Source organism: Mus pahari, chromosome 8, assembly GCF_900095145.1.
Source record: "Mus pahari chromosome 8, PAHARI_EIJ_v1.1, whole genome shotgun sequence".
Taxonomy (NCBI): Eukaryota; Metazoa; Chordata; class Mammalia; order Rodentia; family Muridae; genus Mus; species Mus pahari.
Genome location: NC_034597.1, coordinates 76403620 through 76422019, shown reverse-complemented (window position 1 = coordinate 76422019; position 18400 = coordinate 76403620). Strand labels below are relative to the sequence as shown.

Here is an 18400-nt window from a genome sequence, read left to right as displayed (position 1 = left end):
TTCTTCTTCTTCTTCTTCTCTCTCTCTCTCTCTCTCTCTCTCTCTCTCTCTCTCTCTCTCATTATTTCCATCCCTCCTCCCCACCCCTCCAAGATTTAATGTTGTCCCCTCCATTTCCCTTCAGAAAAGAGCAGGCCTCCCAGGGGTTTCAACCAAACCTGACATAATGAGCTAAAAGCAAGGAGCACAGCAGAGAAGTCCTTGTCAAGAGATTTTATCCCAGTGGTAAATGTTGACAACAACCATTTCTAGTTCTTTGAAATGTATTCTATTTTCTATAGAAAGCACATACGGAACAATGTAGTAAAATAGTATGATTTCTCTTACGTGTTCATTTAGTGACTTATTGGCTTAAGAAGACTTTTTTGTTCTCTTGCTGATGAACTTGTGCCTGCCTAAGAAGGAAGCTATTAAAATACTAATTGTTTTTGACACCTTTATGCTTGGGCTTTCAGGCAGAATTAAATGTTACTTGTAACTGTCAAAAATTAGATATTTTGAGGAGTTTTTTTTTCCCCTTTGGCCAGGAACATAAACCAATTGGGGTGCTTTTCATATTTTATTCAAATATCAGTCTCTTGTATTTACTATGTAGTCAAGCAAAAGAAAAAGAATCACACCTGCAGGGCTTCTGCCAAGGTAAGGATGCCCTGTGGAGAGAGAGCAAGGGCTTTTCTTTTCTAATTTTATAGTCAGGGCAGGACAACCTTTTGTCATAGTCATTATCAGGCAGACTGTTAAGCATGAGCAGCCTAGAAAACTCTCAAGTAGTGAAGATTTCAAATTGTTTTCAAAGACCATTTATGCAGGAAGCAGCAAATGTGTCTCCAGTAATGAGCATCCACAAATGTATGCTAAAGCCTGGACTAAATTGAGTGAAAAGAAAATGAGCTACTATTGTATAAGGAAAATAATGTCCTTGGACTTCCCTGAAATTGTTGTCATGATTAACATGTCTCTTCTGTTTGTGTTCCATAGTGGGCTGTGATTATGATAATCCTTAAAAAAAGATGGCCCATTCTGAATCTCTCCTTTCTCTTGTGATAGAGGTTCAAAATGTGGCTTCTACAAAATCTGTGTACAGATGTTAGAAGCTCTGATCCCTGCTCTCACTTAATTGTTAAGTTTGAATGTTTTGTTTTCCTCTGTACAAAAAGGTGAATTGATTTTTTTTTAACCAGATTTCTCACAAAATAACAATAACAATCTAATTTTGTTTGATTACTATTGCTTTACTTTTCCTGGGAAGACATAGAGAAATGTCTTCCTGATAGACAGAACCCTGACCAAGGAAACTTCCATCCACATCCAGCTTGGTGTATGAGTGAGTTTATTGGGTTCCTTATGGGAGATCACCCACAGGCTGCTTCCATTCAACTATCCACTTCCTGTCTACTCTAATATCCCTCAAGACCACATGCACATGAGGTTGGGTGTTTTATAGCTGGAAGGTGCTCTCAGTGATGCACTAATGACCCCACATACAAGGGTATATAACCCATCTTATAAGGTTTTCATGGAAGTGATTACAGATGACTTCAAAACAATGGCCGCCACATCCAACCCACAAGAAACACCTACATAGCAAATTACGAGTATGATAATTTTCTATGTAAGATGTGTAGGAAGTTGTGTCTGATATAATGATTTGCTATTTTAGAACTAAATTTTCATTCATGTAAAAACGTGAAAATTTGTCAAGTATCTGGCAGATCTACAGTTGTCAGTTATATAGGATAAACACTTAAGCTGCAATAGAGGGTGACTGTAGAGCAGGCAGTTGGCTGAGGTTAGAGGTGACTGCATTGGTATTAGGATCGCTTTATCCCATCTCACCCCCCCCAGGGGCAGGAATGTGTACAGGGCTTAATGTAACAGGTAAGGAGGAGCTAAGGAAGGGTAATCTCCCCAGAAGCTATGACTTCTGTCCAAAGATGCCAAGAGAATGAGCACTCACCAAAGCCAGAAAGGTCAGATCAGCACGGCGCGATGAACAGTGGGCAGACTGCACACATAAAAAGGCACAGGCAGGTCTGGTAGGACAGGGGAACTAGGAGCAGGCAGTGTAGGTGACTGGGAGAGGGGTGCAGACACACTGTGTTGGACTTTATATGCGTGAAGAAGGGGTAGGGTAAAGGCTAGTAGCTCGGATTCGAGGGTATGCATGTCATGAGAGTTATGTTCTTTCCCTTCATGCAGCAGAGAGCACTGCCTTCATTATGCTGCCTCTGTGGTGGGGAGGAAACATGCTATGAAGGTAAGAAGCTGAGATTCAGTGGTGAGAGGGAAACGTCTGCGTGAAGTGGCCTGACCCCACCACAAGGGCTGGCAGGACTTGGACAGTACAAAGGAATGATGCTGCACTGGACTGGGAATGAGCTGTTTGTAGATGAGAGTTCAAAGGTCTCACATATCATATTGATTTCCTCTGAAAACTCGGATATAAAATCTCTTCCTGGAAGTGTGGGAGGAAAGGGCAGTAGAGGATGATGGTACCCTCTAGGGAACGTGAGAGGAAATCAATCAAAAAGACAGAAAATAGTTTTTTGCACTGATGGTCTGGTGGGAAAAGAAGACTGGTGGTGTAGCAAGACTCCTGTGTGGAAGCTGAAGAGAAAAGTAGCCAAGGGCCTCCAGGATCTGAAAAACTCCACCCAGGATACCAAGCTCTGGTAGGCAGTAAGTAGGTGGAGGTGGTTTAGTGTACCAGCCCAGAGTCATTACAGCTTTAGAGAGCATCTGTTATTTAATCTGTGGTCATTTAGGGACCATCACACGTGAGAGTGGGCTTTGACAATGCTCGCACTGTGCCGTATCTGTGGGTGGCATTCAAGGCAGGCTAGTAGGGACCTGACTGAAGCTGCGTTTCCTCTAGGCATCTCCAGGTGTACACCAACTCCATTATCTGAGCTCTTCTCTGAGAAAATGGCGCTGAGTGCTAAAGTGTTTCTGGGACACCTTTAGGGTTACTTTGATGTTTCCCTCACGTCAGCCATAGAAACAGAAAACTGTTCTCAAGATTGCTGTCAGTATAAAAAGTAAACACTGTTGAATGATGACCAATACATAATAGGTACTTTAAAAATGGAAGTAAGGTTGAAGGTAGTTTATGGGAATCTTGGGACTCACTCTTGAGGGATAGGCAAGTAGTTGGTGATTTGAAATCTCAGTTAATGCAGTCGGTTATCTCAGTTACTGTAGCAAATTTTGAAATAATACATTTATAAAGGAAAGGTTTATTTCAGCTCACAGCCCATGGTCTGTTGGTTAGCTTGTGTTGGCATTGCTGAGACTCATGGGGAAGACATGGCAGAGCAAACAGATCACATTATATCCAGAACACACAAAAGAGAAAAGAGGACGGCCTCACAATCACCTCTACAAATCACATCTCTGATGACTTAATGTATACTAGTAGGCCTCACCTCCCAAAACATCTGCCTCTTCCAGAAATGCCACACTGGGGACTGGGCCCTTCCACATGGAGTTCAAAGGGTGTTCCATGTCCAAATGATGGAATGATCCTCGAATATGACTTAACCTTTAAGTTTACTTTTCCCAAGCTCTCCCAAAATTTAAAATGCTATGTGTGCTGTAAGCTGTCTGGAAAGTAAAAAGGTTGCACATATAGTGGAGTACCATGACTGAATATGCTGGCTTCTCTTCATCCCAGCACATTGATCAGGAGAAGACAATGTGAATTCTTAACCACAGTTGTTGTGGTATACTGAGCAGGCATACTAATGAGTTTAAAACTAATTCTCTTTACTATAAGTACTTGCTGTTCAAATCCTGAGTACCATATTAATAGGCAGTGACTTGAGCCTGTATCCCTAATACTGGGAGCAGGGGTGAAGGAAGAGTTGAGAAACAAGTGGATTCCTCAGTCTGTTAGCCGGGCAGCCTAGCGAAATCAGTGAGCTTCAAAGTTCAGTCACATACTCTGTCCCAAAAATAAAGACACTAGCATTTAGAGAGAGACACTGAAACCAACTTCCGGCTTCCACCTGCATGTATACTTGTGCATGATCCACACACATCAACACACAACACACACACACACACAGAGAGAGAGAGAGAGAGAGAGAGAGAGAGAGAGAGAGAGAGAGAGAGAGAGAGAGAAAGGCTATAAAACTTGATTTTATTTTTTGAATAGAGTAATAAATTCAACTTTCTCCTGCGGGAATCACAATAATGAAAAACTGATAAATAAATAAGTAAATAAATAAATAAACGTATATGATGCTGCCTTTAACTTGAAACAGTAGTATATATAACAATGGAAAGAGTAGACCCAGTGACATAGCAAGGAATGGCATATGTCCCCAAGGAGATTAAAGTGTGAAGATGACTTGTTCCAGGTTTCCCCTCTAGCTTCACTATGGAGACGCAGGTTGTGAGGAATCTTGCTTCCTTTCGCTATGTGAGTGAACGGTTTATCCCTTTGGATGGATAGCTAGGGGGCTGGCATGTAGCAGTTGGTAGTTCCTGCCAAGCAGGAAGCCTTTGGGTCCATCCCTAACACCATGTAAAAATGGAGCATATTTGTACCCCATCATCAGGAGGGGAGGGAGATCAGAAATCTAAGGCCATCTTCAGCTACATGAGACCTTGTCTCAAGGGGAAGGGGCAGAGATAAAACCATTGCTCAGACCTCCTTTCACTGGGTGCTTGCCTCCCTTCTTCCTAATGGACACTTGTGTAGTTTTCTTTGTTTTTTCTTTCCCAGAAATCTATAAGAACCTAGACCCCTCCTTTCAGCTCTAGCCCTCAGATTCCTATTTGTGTGTGATCTAAAAGCTAAATGGCTCTTCAGGGTGCATTCCTCAGGAGCAATAGGGATGAGAGTGTAGTAATGGTAGTGTCTCTTGCTAGAGACAAATACACACACACACACACACACACACACACACACACATACATATATATGCTTTTGCATGTAAAATAGTCTTGCCTCTAACCTTTGTGTGTATTCTTTAGATAACATTGGTCATTGATTCTGCAGCACACTTCTGAGTTCTTTTTCTCTTGTCACTCTTAATATGAGAGAAAATAATGACAGAAACGACCTGAAGAAAAACTCAAGTACCACTTAGCTGCTTTTGCTTTTTAGAGTAAAAGTAGCCTTCCAGGGGTGCCTAAGAACTTGATGACAATCTCTAGCCACTGAATCCTAGTAAGCAAAAGAATGCAGTGAAATTAGCATTTGAAACATTGGTTGTTACTTATACCATCAATGACTCTTTTGTAGAGCAAAGTGACTTTTCATATATCAAATTGATCTCATGAAAGCCAGGGATATAGCTGGTATTAGCCAGGCTGTGCTTTAGCTGGAATGGCAGCATGACTGCTTGTTACACACTCGAGATAAGGGATAAATAGTAAATATTGTCTCCCCTTTCAAAGTCTATAAATTGAAGCAAGCATTGACATGCATTAAGGAGAGCTACAACGCTCATCGACCCCCTCAGAAATTAGGAATTATAACTGTTAGCCATGGTGCACTTGTGTGGAATGACAGCATTTAGCTTAAACAGTTTTACCATTTATTAGCAATAATATTGAATAAATGATAATGATCATTAAGTGCTATGTACATGATCATTTAAGTAATTATGCCTGTAATCTTCTTCTATTAGTCAAACCTCTTTGGGCTAATTAGTCAAAGGAACTGCTTTTATCCCAGTTTCTAGAGGAATAGGAAAAGGGAGAAACACTGAAAATGCTAAGGAAAGCAAGCAAGAAGCGCCCCCCCCCCCCATTAGCTCCCCATCCAGTCTGAAGCAACAATCTCAAGGTTGAAGATTCTGGCAGCGTTTCATCTCGAGATATGATGATTGGGCCTCTTAAGTTATATGTATATACTTTCTTCATGAAAGCATTTATGCAGCAGAAAAACTATGATGTGGTATGCAAATAAAAGCAAAATCCTCATTTACTAGCATATCCACACTTAAGCAAGAGCTAGTAAACACTATTTAGAGTTAGCATTAAAAAATGCTAATATCATCTCATTATGTTTAGTCCTGACAAGCCAGTCACTTGGAACCTACATAACCTCAAGGATACAACTACATGAAAATAATTATTTTAGTTACTATTACAATATTATTATTATTATTTATATTGTATCTATTAACAGTCTTTTTACCACAACTTAGCGTGGTGCTGCCTAAGGAGTTCTTGCACTGGTGTTTGGTAAGCCATGAAAGTAGTTTTACTTACTTCAACTGTCATTTCATGCCTTTCAGCTTATCCTTTCCAGGTCCCAAATGACAAAGAATGATCACAAAAAAGCATTTAAAATTGATTGTGCTTTGTCATTTGGCATCTTCACAGATGTAGCTGCCTTTTTTTCTTTTCTTTCTTAATAAGTCAACAGAAATAACTGAGGGCCAACACATTAGGGAAGATCTGCTCTAGTTGAACAGAGCACAGGCAAGTGTGACATATCTGTGGCCACACTGGCCTTTGGCAGTCACTTCCTCTCCTGCCAGTGTCAGGGCTGTCATCACTCTGTAAGCTCAGGGCCTTCTGTGTGCTGCTCACTTATGGCAAACTGGGCAGGACTACCACTCTCCATTCTATTAACCTACTTTCTCTTCATCCAGTGATCTCAATTCTCTTCCTCTTGTTGAAATAGAAAAGACACAGTCTGCTTGGGGTGAGTAATGGAGCGGAGTCAGCGAGTCCAGGGACTGGCTTGTAGAAACTTGGAATAGTTCCTAGAAATGAGCTCTGCCTTCTATACAGTGGTTTGTTTTAATTATCAGAAAGGGCTTTGAGGATGACTTTTTAACCTGCTGTATTTTGGTCACTTCCCATAGTCTGCAGCCAGCCTTTGCCCCTGTGGCAGTGTCCATGCTCCTGAGCCCCCCCCCCACCCCCCCACCCCCCCGCTTATCTGCTGTAAAAGTTTGGTTTTGGCAAGCTTGGTGGTATATGTCTTTAATCTCCTTACTCGGAAGACGGAAGTAGGGGAATCTCTGTGAGCAGAAGGCAGGCCTGAACTACATAGCTCGTTCCTGGCCAGCCAGGGCTACATAGGAAAACCTTGTTTCAGAAACAAGGACTGGCATTGTTTGGCCTCGGCCATAGAACTCTATGGTGCAGACACAGGTTCTCGTCGCACGCAGACCTCCAATCCTACCTATGATCTCATCTAGCCTGCTGCAAGCTCTTCTTAATCCCTGTTATCATCATTCGAGAAATGCTAAATCTTATTTCTCAAATGAGTGATGGGAGACAAATATACAAATTCGTACATAGGAAAACTCCCCCAGTCCCACTAGATCGCTCGGCAGTATGTATTTGATTGCTTTGCAGATGCTTGCTTTGCTTTAAATTCTCCATGTAGTCTCAAGCTTCTTCCCTCATGGTGTGCATATATTTTAAATGAAGAAAACATACATATGGAAAAGGGCATAATTCCTAAGTATGAGACATGATTACGGTTTGTAAAATGGACCTAACCGTGGAACCAGCATGCAGATCGAAAACTAAAATAGAAGTACAGTAGCTCCTTCCAGATCCGCTCAGCCAGTGTTGCACATTCCAAATATACCTGACTGTGCTGGCATAATCTACTTTTAGCCTGTGCTTTTTATAAATAAAACAATCTGCAGCATACCCATCCATGCTGTCATACGAAGTCACAGTTCATTCATTCTTTTGGGTGGTATTGTACTGTATAGATATATTTTTCTCACATTAGTAGTTATGTTTCTCGCTTTGGGCTATAACAAATGCTGCTCCTAAGAACCCTGCTATTAGATGTGTCCTTTGGTGATGTCACATATAAACATAGAAGTGTAATTAGTATTACATTGGGTTTGTGTACAGCGAGCATTTGTAAATACCACCTACCAGTTTCCAATGTTGTGCCAGTACATAGTTCCATGAATAGTGTCTGAGGATCTTAACATTCCAGGCAAAACATATCATTGTAGTTTTGATTGAGGTTTACCTTACAAGTGACTTGTACATCATTTCATAATTAGACTAGCTTTAGTACAGATAGTATCTCCTTTTTCTGTGAAAGTACTCTGCCACTAAGCTAGTTATAGCTCTGTTTACTATTGAGAATTTTATTAAACTACTCATGCCAAACATGTCGTTAAAAGAAAGTCTCTGTCACTTTATGCTAATATGATACTCCACATAGCAGTGCTACAGTGAGGGATTTTAGAATGGCCAGTCTACAGTGGTACGCGTTAAGAAGCAAGTGTGTTATAAAATCCTCACCTGCTTCTCTTGTTCCTAAAGTCCACTCTGTTCACTTGGTTCTTATCTCTCCCTTCTTGTACTATAATAGCAATCATATCATAGCTATCCACATGCTTCTCTGGCTACACATTGACTCTTGAAGAATATCCTTGAAAAGCTAATTGTGCTGTGGTAAGATGCCAGAAAGCCACTTTTTAAAGTGAATTCATATAAATGCCTAGATGGAAAAAGGAATAAACAAATTACTATTTAACTATGAAATAGTTTGAAAATTGAGCCTTCTAACTCTTAATCTGATATACATTCATTACACTGAATAGTTGCTGTTAATCAAGAAATATTGCTTGAATATCATGCAATATTCTTAGAATCTGCCTGTAGCTCATAAACATGAATCAGGTAAACTCTCAAGATAACTGACTTAAAATAATGTGGGTTTGATTTTATGGTAAGTTTGGGGTACTTTTTTCCGTCATAAGCTCTTTTGGGTGCATGGTCCATTAACAAAACCATATGTACTGGTAAGGCATAGTTTATTATATCATCAGGCAAATCTGGAACAGAGATCGGAATATTCTCTAGCTGATTATGGGGGGTCTTTTGTGGAGGGAGGGTGGTGTTGTTTGGTTTGGTTTGGTTTGGGTTTTTTGGTTGGTTGGTTGGTTTTTCTCACAAAATTGTATTCTATCAATTTACAAAATTGTACTAATTACAATAGTTTAAATTAGGAATGACCTTGTAATAGAAGCTAAAGCAACCTTTAGAATGTTGATGACCTGGAAGTGCAGGCAAGGGTGCAGCTTGCTGAGTATGCAGCTTTGACTGCCTCACCTAATATTGTTCTTGCTCAAGACACAGTGGTGGACTACAGAAACACTATCTTAAACATATAGAAAGTATCTTTAAATGTTTTTGTTGATTCAGTCGCCATATTTGATTAACATAACCAAGACCTAATAAGCATGTCCAACCTGAGGCAGTCCTCAGGAAGTAGAACTTGTTGCCCAACACAAAATCATAACCATAAAGCATTGTGATAGTCTTTAAACACTGTGATAGTCTTTAGGTTTTGTAACAGTCGCATGGTGTTTGAGCATCACCTTTGTAGGTAGCAACATGGTGTCACATTACCAAAGGTTGGGAATGCCCCTGAAACATCCCATTCAGTATCTAGGCATTTTAGATTGGTGTATTTAAACTATTTATGTTGCCATTTGTGATCAAACATTTATAATAAAAGTAAAGCATATATTCACTTTGTTTAGAAACCAGTGTATTCGAGTCTCCTCATTGTGCAAGCATTTCTTTAAGAGTAGAATATTTTAAAACCGTAAGAATATACAATGGAGAAAATTATAGTTTGCTGTTAACTCATTTATAAATATTGCTTGCATTTAAAATTCAGGCAGATGTGCTTATTTAAGTTATCTGTGAGTATTTTCCAGAGAGTCTGAAGTTAAAATATTTAACTGTTATGTAGTATATTAGAGTACAGTCAAGTATTCTCTAGCTAGCTTTCTTCAGCCTTGACTTCTACATGTCTTTAAAATGCTTACCATAGTAAGCTACCAAATGGGCAAAAATTTGTTTTATATAAACTGTCTACCTCAGTAGGTTGGATTGTGCTACACTGTACTCCTTCCAGCAGCCTAAGGTAGTATATGTGCACATTAAATCTTCAACCATGCGGGTTAACTTTGAGAATGTATAACAATCTGAGAAAATGTTCTCAACTAGCTAAGAAACAAAGTATTTTTCAATTTGATAAAATATGAAGTAAAAAAAGGTACCAGAAATGAAGAAGGGAACAGAAATCGTGCTATTTCTCATCAAACTGTAATCAATTGCGTTTAAATTTTAAAATGTTACTACCCTTCCATTTTCATTACCCCACTTAAGTAAATTGTTGCTATTGTTACTATTTGTGATTCTTTTCAACATTATCAGCCAGAAAGTTTCAGTCATATATTTTGACCAATAATAATAATAAAATTACTTGCTTGCAATTCTATCAATTTGGGCTGCCCTGGAGTGATGGGGTGGAAGTGTGTGATGGACACAGGAAGAGAACCCAAACCTCTGCAGTACATGGCTGGAAATGCAGGCAGACTGGTACTTGCTTTCCAGAAGGCTTGGGTATTTAAGCCGCAGCCTCGTGGATCTGTGTAGCTACTCAGTCAACTTCATGGCACCTAGTGAGTCGAACTGTAAGAAATCAAGCTAACAAACTAAGACTTCCAGATGATTTTAAGAACAATTGTAGTATTTTCTTTACTGAAATTAACATATGAATCTATTTAATAAATAGCACTGAAGGCTTTCGTATATTGAGTTTTAAAAATTGCTTGAGTACCCCACTGATTTCTAGGAAGACTTCAAAATTACCACAGAATATAAGCACTGCATAAATGCACAATGCTGTGTGCTTAGCGGAGAGCCTCAGTTCTCAAAGTTTAGTATGTAACAGAATTACATAGGGGTAGAGATACAAATATCACGGATATCTATAGGTTCAGTAGGTTTGCACAGAGAGTGATAGTTTGCCATCTTAAATAATTTCAAGTGGAACCTGTATAGGAAACATGCTTTGAAAACTGCCAAACTAGATCATCGTGGGTTTTTTTTTTTTGTTTTGTATTTTGTTTTTTTTGCTTTGAGTATTTTAAATCATCATTGAGAATTTGCTAAATAGTTTTTCTTGGTGAACCATCTACCATACACAATAACAGCTCTGGTTTGTGTATGTGTGATTCTTCATATGGATAAAAACTATATGACTGGGGGTTGGAGTACAGCTCAGTGGGTAAAGTCTTTGACTCGCATTAGTGAGAACCTACATTATGTCTGCACACTGACAAGGAAGTCTTGCATACACACACAAACACCTATAATCTCAACACTGAGCAGGCAGAAACAGGCATATTCCTGGGGCTCACTGGCCTAATCACCTAGCCCAGTGGTTCTCAGGCTGTGGGTCTTGACTCCTTTAAAGGTCAAACACATGGGTCACTAAGACTGTCAGAAAATATATAGCTATATTATAATTCATAACAGTAGCAAAACCACAGTTAAGTAGCAATGAAAATAATTTTATGGTTGGGGGACACTAATATGAGGTAACTGTATTAAAGGGTCACAATATTAGGAAGGTTAAGAACCAGTTATTGAACTCAAAATGAAGTGGAAAATGCTTAAATACACCTGATGTCAACTTCTGGCCTCCAGCCACATGCCAACACAGGTACATGTTCACACACATACACCTAGGCATGCATAGCCTACACACACTAAGGATTTGACTGTATTTCCATACTGCATAGCCTGTGATCCCTATCTGTGTTAGAGAGAGGGAGGGAGGTAATGAGAGAGGGAAGGAAGGAGAGAGGGAGGGGAGAGAGGCTTTATAATTTTATTTATGTTTATTTGTGTGCAGGAGTTGGTGGGGTAAGTTCAACAAACAAAGTCAGCAGACGCCTTCCTCATAAAGCCATGTCATGGGTTCCAACCTAGAGAGTTTTTATAAGAACACCTTGTGTCCACATATTCTGGTTTAACTGGTATATGTTAGAGCCTGAACACTATGACTTAGAATTCTTATGTTTTTTTTTTTTTTTTTTTTTTTATGTTATGTGCTGGTAGGTTTATCACTGATAGGATAAGGAAANTGGTATATGTTAGAGCCTGAACACTATGACTTAGATGACTTAGTTTTCTTTTTTTTTTTTTTTTTTTTTTTAATGTGCTGGTAGGTTTATCACTGATAGGATAAGGAAAGTAAACAATGCACGTTGTCAGGAGGTAGTCAACTTAATTCATCGGTGGCTACTTTGTTCCCCTGCAGTACTGTCCCAAGTTTCCCCTCCATGTGCTGCTCATGTGTTCCGTTTCACTGTTTTCTTCCTTTCTTAATTGAACTTCATCCCAATTTTGATGATCCAATTCTCTAATCTATCAAGGTCACTTTAAATTTGATTTCTCTCTTCTTAAGCATTTAACCCCTGCCCAGCTAAGTATCATCCGCAAGTCTAATGAGCGGATTTTCACTTTCCTAATTGAGACTGTGCTCATTAAGTTTTAATATTTTATAATTTTATTGAAAATTATTTCTACCATGTGAATGATGCTCTCTTGCCTGTGCCCTCTCGGTGAACATCTTGTTCATTATCAATGAACATTTAGTACTTAGAAGCTGTGTCATTTGAAAACAAATTCTGTGACTTCTGAATAATTGAAAATGGGTGCTGAATCTTGACTCCAAGTCATATTAATTCTAATGAGAATGTATAGCATACACAACGCACTGTTATGCATTTAAAGACAAAACCTAGGGATCACAGTTCACTAGGATGTAATGGTCTTAACCGTAGCTGCGTACAATATAGAGATAAAGCACAGCCTACTACTTTCTTACTTGCACATCCTTATAGCAGTTGCTTGATTCTCACATGCTCCGTTCTGTCTGTCCAGCTTTAATATGTTATAAGGGTTAAAATCAGGTAATGTCCTCAACTTTCTCAATAGAAAATGACACTTAGTAAGAGTTCATATGAGTAGTAATTGAAGAACTGAGTCTTGTTTTAATATACCGATAACACTACCAGTGACATGGGATAATTGCCCTAATACCTGCCTGCCAAAGCTAATCCACAACTTTTGTATAAGTTAGAGTTTGTTTTTCTAAATGCAAAGTGGTATTGAATTTTCGTTCTCCATTTTTTATTTATTATGAAAACGGGGCTTTACAAATAATCATAGCTATTAAGTGGCAGCGACAGTTCAGACATTGAATTTGTGTCTACAGTTGAAAGTTGATGAGTGGTGCAACAGGCATGACTCGCCCCAACATCACAGCAGAGAGCAGAGCCTGCTTCAGAGGATTTTCAAGGAGAAGAACACCTGACCACTGACCGCATCCAACGCTGCTGGGTGCTGCATTTACCTTGTTCAAGCCAAGGCTAAGAAAGCCAAAGTAACTCATTTAAAAATCATAAAAGTGTCAAAAGGCAGAGAGAGGAATTGAAGTCAAATCTGTGATAGTAAGTTTCCTACTCTAAATCATTTCAATAAACCGCCGGCCTCTGAGTATGCTCACAGGATTCCTTTTTCTGGGGTGAGACACCCAAAGAACCTCCAAAAACAAGAGAACGTGAGAAGATGGCACCGGTGCTCCCTTCCTTGCTTTGTAAGAGAAACAGGAGCAGGCAGTCAGGAGGTTGCACTTGAGCTTAGCATGTACTTGAATCAGTTTAATAGCTAAAAACTGAAGATGTCTGAAGAGAAAGACTGGCCAGCCATCTTTTAGAGGCCTTTGGAAGTAGAACTAGATAGGAAGAGGTCAGTTAGAAGCAATGTGTTCAATTTGTGTACTTTATCTTTCTTTCTCCTTTGGTTTATTTAAAATAAGTAAATGCCAAGAGTGATCTCTTTGAGCCTATAAGAACTGACAAGGTTTTTGGGTAAAATCCATTTTCGTAGCACTCTATATTTTTCAGGACACTTTCATAATTCTGCTTCTATTATCCCGAAATGTCCATAAGCACAAGAGAAGTGTGCTCTCAAACTGGATGGCAGGCCCACTCTCCTGCCGCTGCTTCACTGTGTTTATTTCATTACAATTGACAAGGTTCATTATGGTCAAAATAAAAGTGTAGGCCTTTGGAAGCACTGGGCCTCGGGCAGTGTGCTGCGACGGGTCTGCTGTGCCTTACTCACGGTTTACTTTCCCTGTCTCAGGCTCAGCACTACTACTACTCAAAGGGATAAAAGCATTCCCATATACTATAACTTCAGATCCCAAATAACATTATAAGGAAAACTAGTGAGTTTTTGCTGTTGCATTAGCATAGCATTTTTGCAATTATAAGAGACTTTGTTTTCCATTTTGCACCAAATAGTGCAATTTATAGGAAAAAACTTTGATTTTGTATATTAGAACTATGTACATAATATCCAGTGCTTTAGAAGAATGGAAATTATACATACTGGACTTACTAGGAAAATCAAGTATTTGCACTTCACCTGTAGATTGTGCTGAGAGTAATATAAAGTATATTAATGGGTCTTTTTATATCTTTTAAGATTGGATTTAACCCTAAAGTTATTTTTACTTTTGTCTTCAACATACATGTAGCAGAAGAAATCGTAACACAGTGTGATCTGCTCTATCTAGATAGCACTTTAAATGCAGACTCGTTTGTGCCAGACAGTCAAATAACTGTGGCTTCCATTTGCAGCTGCTTAACACTAGTGAAATGATCGCTTTTTAAAATATTCTTGAATTCATGAGAGCAAGTGCTGAACGAATGCTTAATAAATGCAGACTTCTGCCTGCCAGTCTGTTTCCAGGCATCCTGGACCCCATCAAACCAATGTGCTCAGTAGATTCAGTTTTTCCCTTTTCAACCCTTAATCACCTGCATCCCTAGATAAACACCCAAGGCCTTTGAAGGATCAAATTAGCATCAGTATGCTTCTCGGGTACCTTGCTTTTTCCCACTTAGATGTTTCCCATTATAAAGTTTGTACTTAAGTTGTGAAAAGAGACTGAAGCCTTAGAATTACAACATGACTTAATGTGTGTTCAAAGAAGCAGAACCTTACAGAGCTGACTTGGTTTTGAATCCCAGCTTTGCTGTTTGGTAATCACAGATCCTGACTCTGTCTGCACGTCAGTTTCCACAGACGAGGAAACCAACCGTCAGTGGGCATCAGTTCTACCTGCCTTTTATAGGATTTGTGAGAACTAAACCAAGCCACACTGATGCACTTTGCACTCAGTCTATGTGAGCTGTTTCTAATGATTCTATTGAGTCTCCTGCTGACAGGGACACTGAGAAAAAGACGGTCTTCTGGAAATACCTGAGTTTTACAGATTCAGAAAGATAACTGACATGTGCCAAAACTATGCCAAGTAGTCTTGTTCTGCTTTCCTTATGAGTCACACCCTCACCCTTACATCCTTAAGAGTGCTTCTGATACCTGTGAGAAGCACAGACCCCTAGAGCTAGATAGCTGGGCTGCAGAGTCATGAAACAATGGCCAGGGTGAGTCATTTTTAAACCATTTACATGACTTTTTCCATCTTACTTAGACTATTAGCACTAGACGGGTTTCAAGGACTTCTCACTTTGCTGCTTTGAAAGTTCCCTTCAAAAAGAGCGTGGTAGCTATTCTCCTGTTTGATGCTAAGTGATTTAGAAGACCCCAGTCTTGCAGCTCTCACTGTAGGCTGCTTGGATACACTGTTCCTTCCTACTGCAACTACAAGCTTCTGGAACCTGGCTGAATATCCAGATGTGAGGAAATGCATATTAATTAGTCCTAGGTTACACACATCTATATCATGGAACTGGCAGAAGGAAAGGGCATTTGTAAGCAGCAGTGAGACAGCAAACACAGACTTGGCTGCCTTGGGTGATGTTTAAAATAGAAGACAATATGAACAGGACCTAACCATCATTCTTTAATTGTTTTTGAAATTTCAAAATGATACATCAATGACATTTTGTAACAGCCAGTACCTTGGTGAGCTCTGCAAATTCAGAAATCAGTTATTGTAAATTATACTTAGAGATGATGGCAGAGATCTCTGTGCCATGAAGAAATAGCCTGATCTATGGCTATTTTGTTCTGTACATGGTACAATGCAGTACACTGTTCTAAGCCAAAGCCCTGTGTTGTCTGGGTAACTCCTGTTGCCATAGCAATGAAATTCTTTTGCGGGAGCAGGGCGAATGCTAATTGTAGCCATTTGTTGTTCCTTCTGTCGATCCCTTAACTAGCACAGTTGTAGAGCAGCCAGAGACACTGGGTGAACAGCACGGAGTGCCCCCAAAAGCATTGCTGCTGAAGGCAACCGGCTGCTCTGCTTAAAAAAATCATTTGAGCAGCCTCCAGTGCTGACAGTACCACTGTGTGGGCAGAGGCACAGCTTGACTCAGACCCTGACAACTGTTGAGCTGGGGCTTAGAGGGAGAGAAGACTCTTTAAGACCTGTTGCGAACTTACTGATGACATGAAGATGAATTTGACACCAGCCCCTCCGAGGTAGGTGCTGGGCAAATCATAACAACTGTTTATCCAGGCCTCCATTCAATATCAGAATGCCCAGAGGCTATAGGAGATAGATCAATGGTTAAGCTTATTTCCATCTGAAACTGTATTACTGTGTCCTAGGGTAAAAACATTCATTTGGTCACAACCAACCAATTGCAATTCACTTAGGTATTAGATTCAGCTTGTGTTGGTAACTCCCCCTCTCTTCATAAAGCCCTCATTTTTAGAGACTTATTATTTAACTGCCAGAAATGAGCTGAAACTGAAAATCAGCAGAAATGTGAGCTCACTCCTTTTGAAAAATAAAAGATATAGTGATGTCTACCAATTGCTTGGTCTTTCAAGCTAGCTCAATTTGAGAAAATGTGCTTAAACCTGGCAAGTAGTAATTCATCATGAAACCTAATTGCTACAGGCACTTGAGGAAGAAAAATCATCATAATTTTAAGGAAAAATGTGAGTTATGATTATGCTATTATATCTTCCCTTTAAAGTTGTATTGACCCATAAAATGGTTAGTTCATGGGATTTTTAAAATTTACTCCACCAGAACTGTGTAAACACAGTAATAAATTTTGAGGTAGTTTTTAAGGCAAAATGTAGCCTATCTACTTTCTAATTGAACAGCCTGGTGGTACATCCTGCCTAGAATCCTATTAGAATTCAGTAGAACTAATATTGTGGATCTGTTACATCAAGCTGATTCTTACTATCAGCTTAATGTTTGTTTAGTTTCGGATGAAATTGGTATGCCGATTACCCAATCATAGCTAAAGATAAGATAGAGCACAGGGAGGAAAGCCCTAATGTGATGGGCTTTTCCTGGAAAGAATCCCATAGATAATATCTTGGTCGAGCAGTCCTGCTCTTATGGAAAGATGACTACCAGAGTACCATTTTGGGCCTCCAAAGAAATTAACTTTTGGTGATGGTTATCATAATAAATTGTTTGTGTGCTTCTAATATAAAGCTAGTTAGTTCATTCATCCTTGATAGTAGAAACCATTCCATAAATTCTGTTGGAAAACGTTTGAAACAGACTTGTTGAAACTTCTAAGACTTGTGTATTCTCCATTTCTAGGGTTTAAGTGAGACAAGAATATTTTAAAATAATAATACTTCTTTGTAAAATATATGTGCAAATATTTTAGATATTCCTAAATCCCTATATGATAAAGCTTATTTTATTAAATCATCTGCTTTAAAATTAGTCTGCACTTTCCGAACACTGACTCTTCAGCATGGCAGATGGTAACAACTTCAGACTGTGAGGAAGATTCTTCATGCCTCAGTCAATGGAGAGAGATGTCGTCAGGTGTACCAGCTGCAAGTATTGGCCTGAGCAAATGCTCAAGTCCAGGAATGCATGGAGCCTAGAACACCCACGCACCCTAGGCACAGAGAATGTGTGCATGCGAGACAAAACTTAACACGACACCAGATGATGCCTGGCAGAACAGACTCACAGCCCAGACTAGCTATGCCAGCTCACCCTTGTGCTTATATCCAGAGAGGCAAAACACCTAAAACTTTATCTGATGAAGCATATTTGGTCATAGAGTACCTAACACTCAAATGTCATAAGGGAGTCGTTCTGTGAGACATAGAACTCCTAGGCACTTTATTCTGGGATAGCACTATAAGCACTGCTAATAACTGAGCCAGGGCCTACACTGTAGAACTGTGCAACAGGTTACCCTTAGTTTCTATCTGGTAGAATAGTTAAAACAAGGTACCATTCTTAGGGAATGTCTAATGGAGGACAAGCCCCTGGATTTTTCTTTTCAATGCATTTGACTGTAGTTTCACCTTCCTCCACTCTTCCCCAGATCCACTCTCAACCCTGTCTCTACCCCCACGGACATTAACCAAACATGGCACAGCAAGATGCAATAAGACCAGGTGCAAATCCTCACATCAAGGCTGGGTAAGGCAATCCAGTAGGAAAGGGTCCTGGGAGCAGGCAAAAGAGTTAGAGACACCCCTACTACAATTGTCAGGAGTGCCCCCAAACACTAAGCCAACAACCCTTACATGTAAGAAGAGGACCTAGCACAGACCTGTGCACAGACCTGATTGCCACTTCACTTTCTATGAACCCCGTGAGCCCTACTTGGTT

General features: G+C 39.7%; 1 protein-coding gene across 1 annotated transcript in view; it reads left to right on the top strand.

Moving 5' to 3' along the window:
• Diaph3 (diaphanous related formin 3) overlaps positions 1-18400 on the top strand; it is a 454769-nt gene that overhangs the window by 350009 nt on the left and 86360 nt on the right. The window lies entirely within an intron of this gene.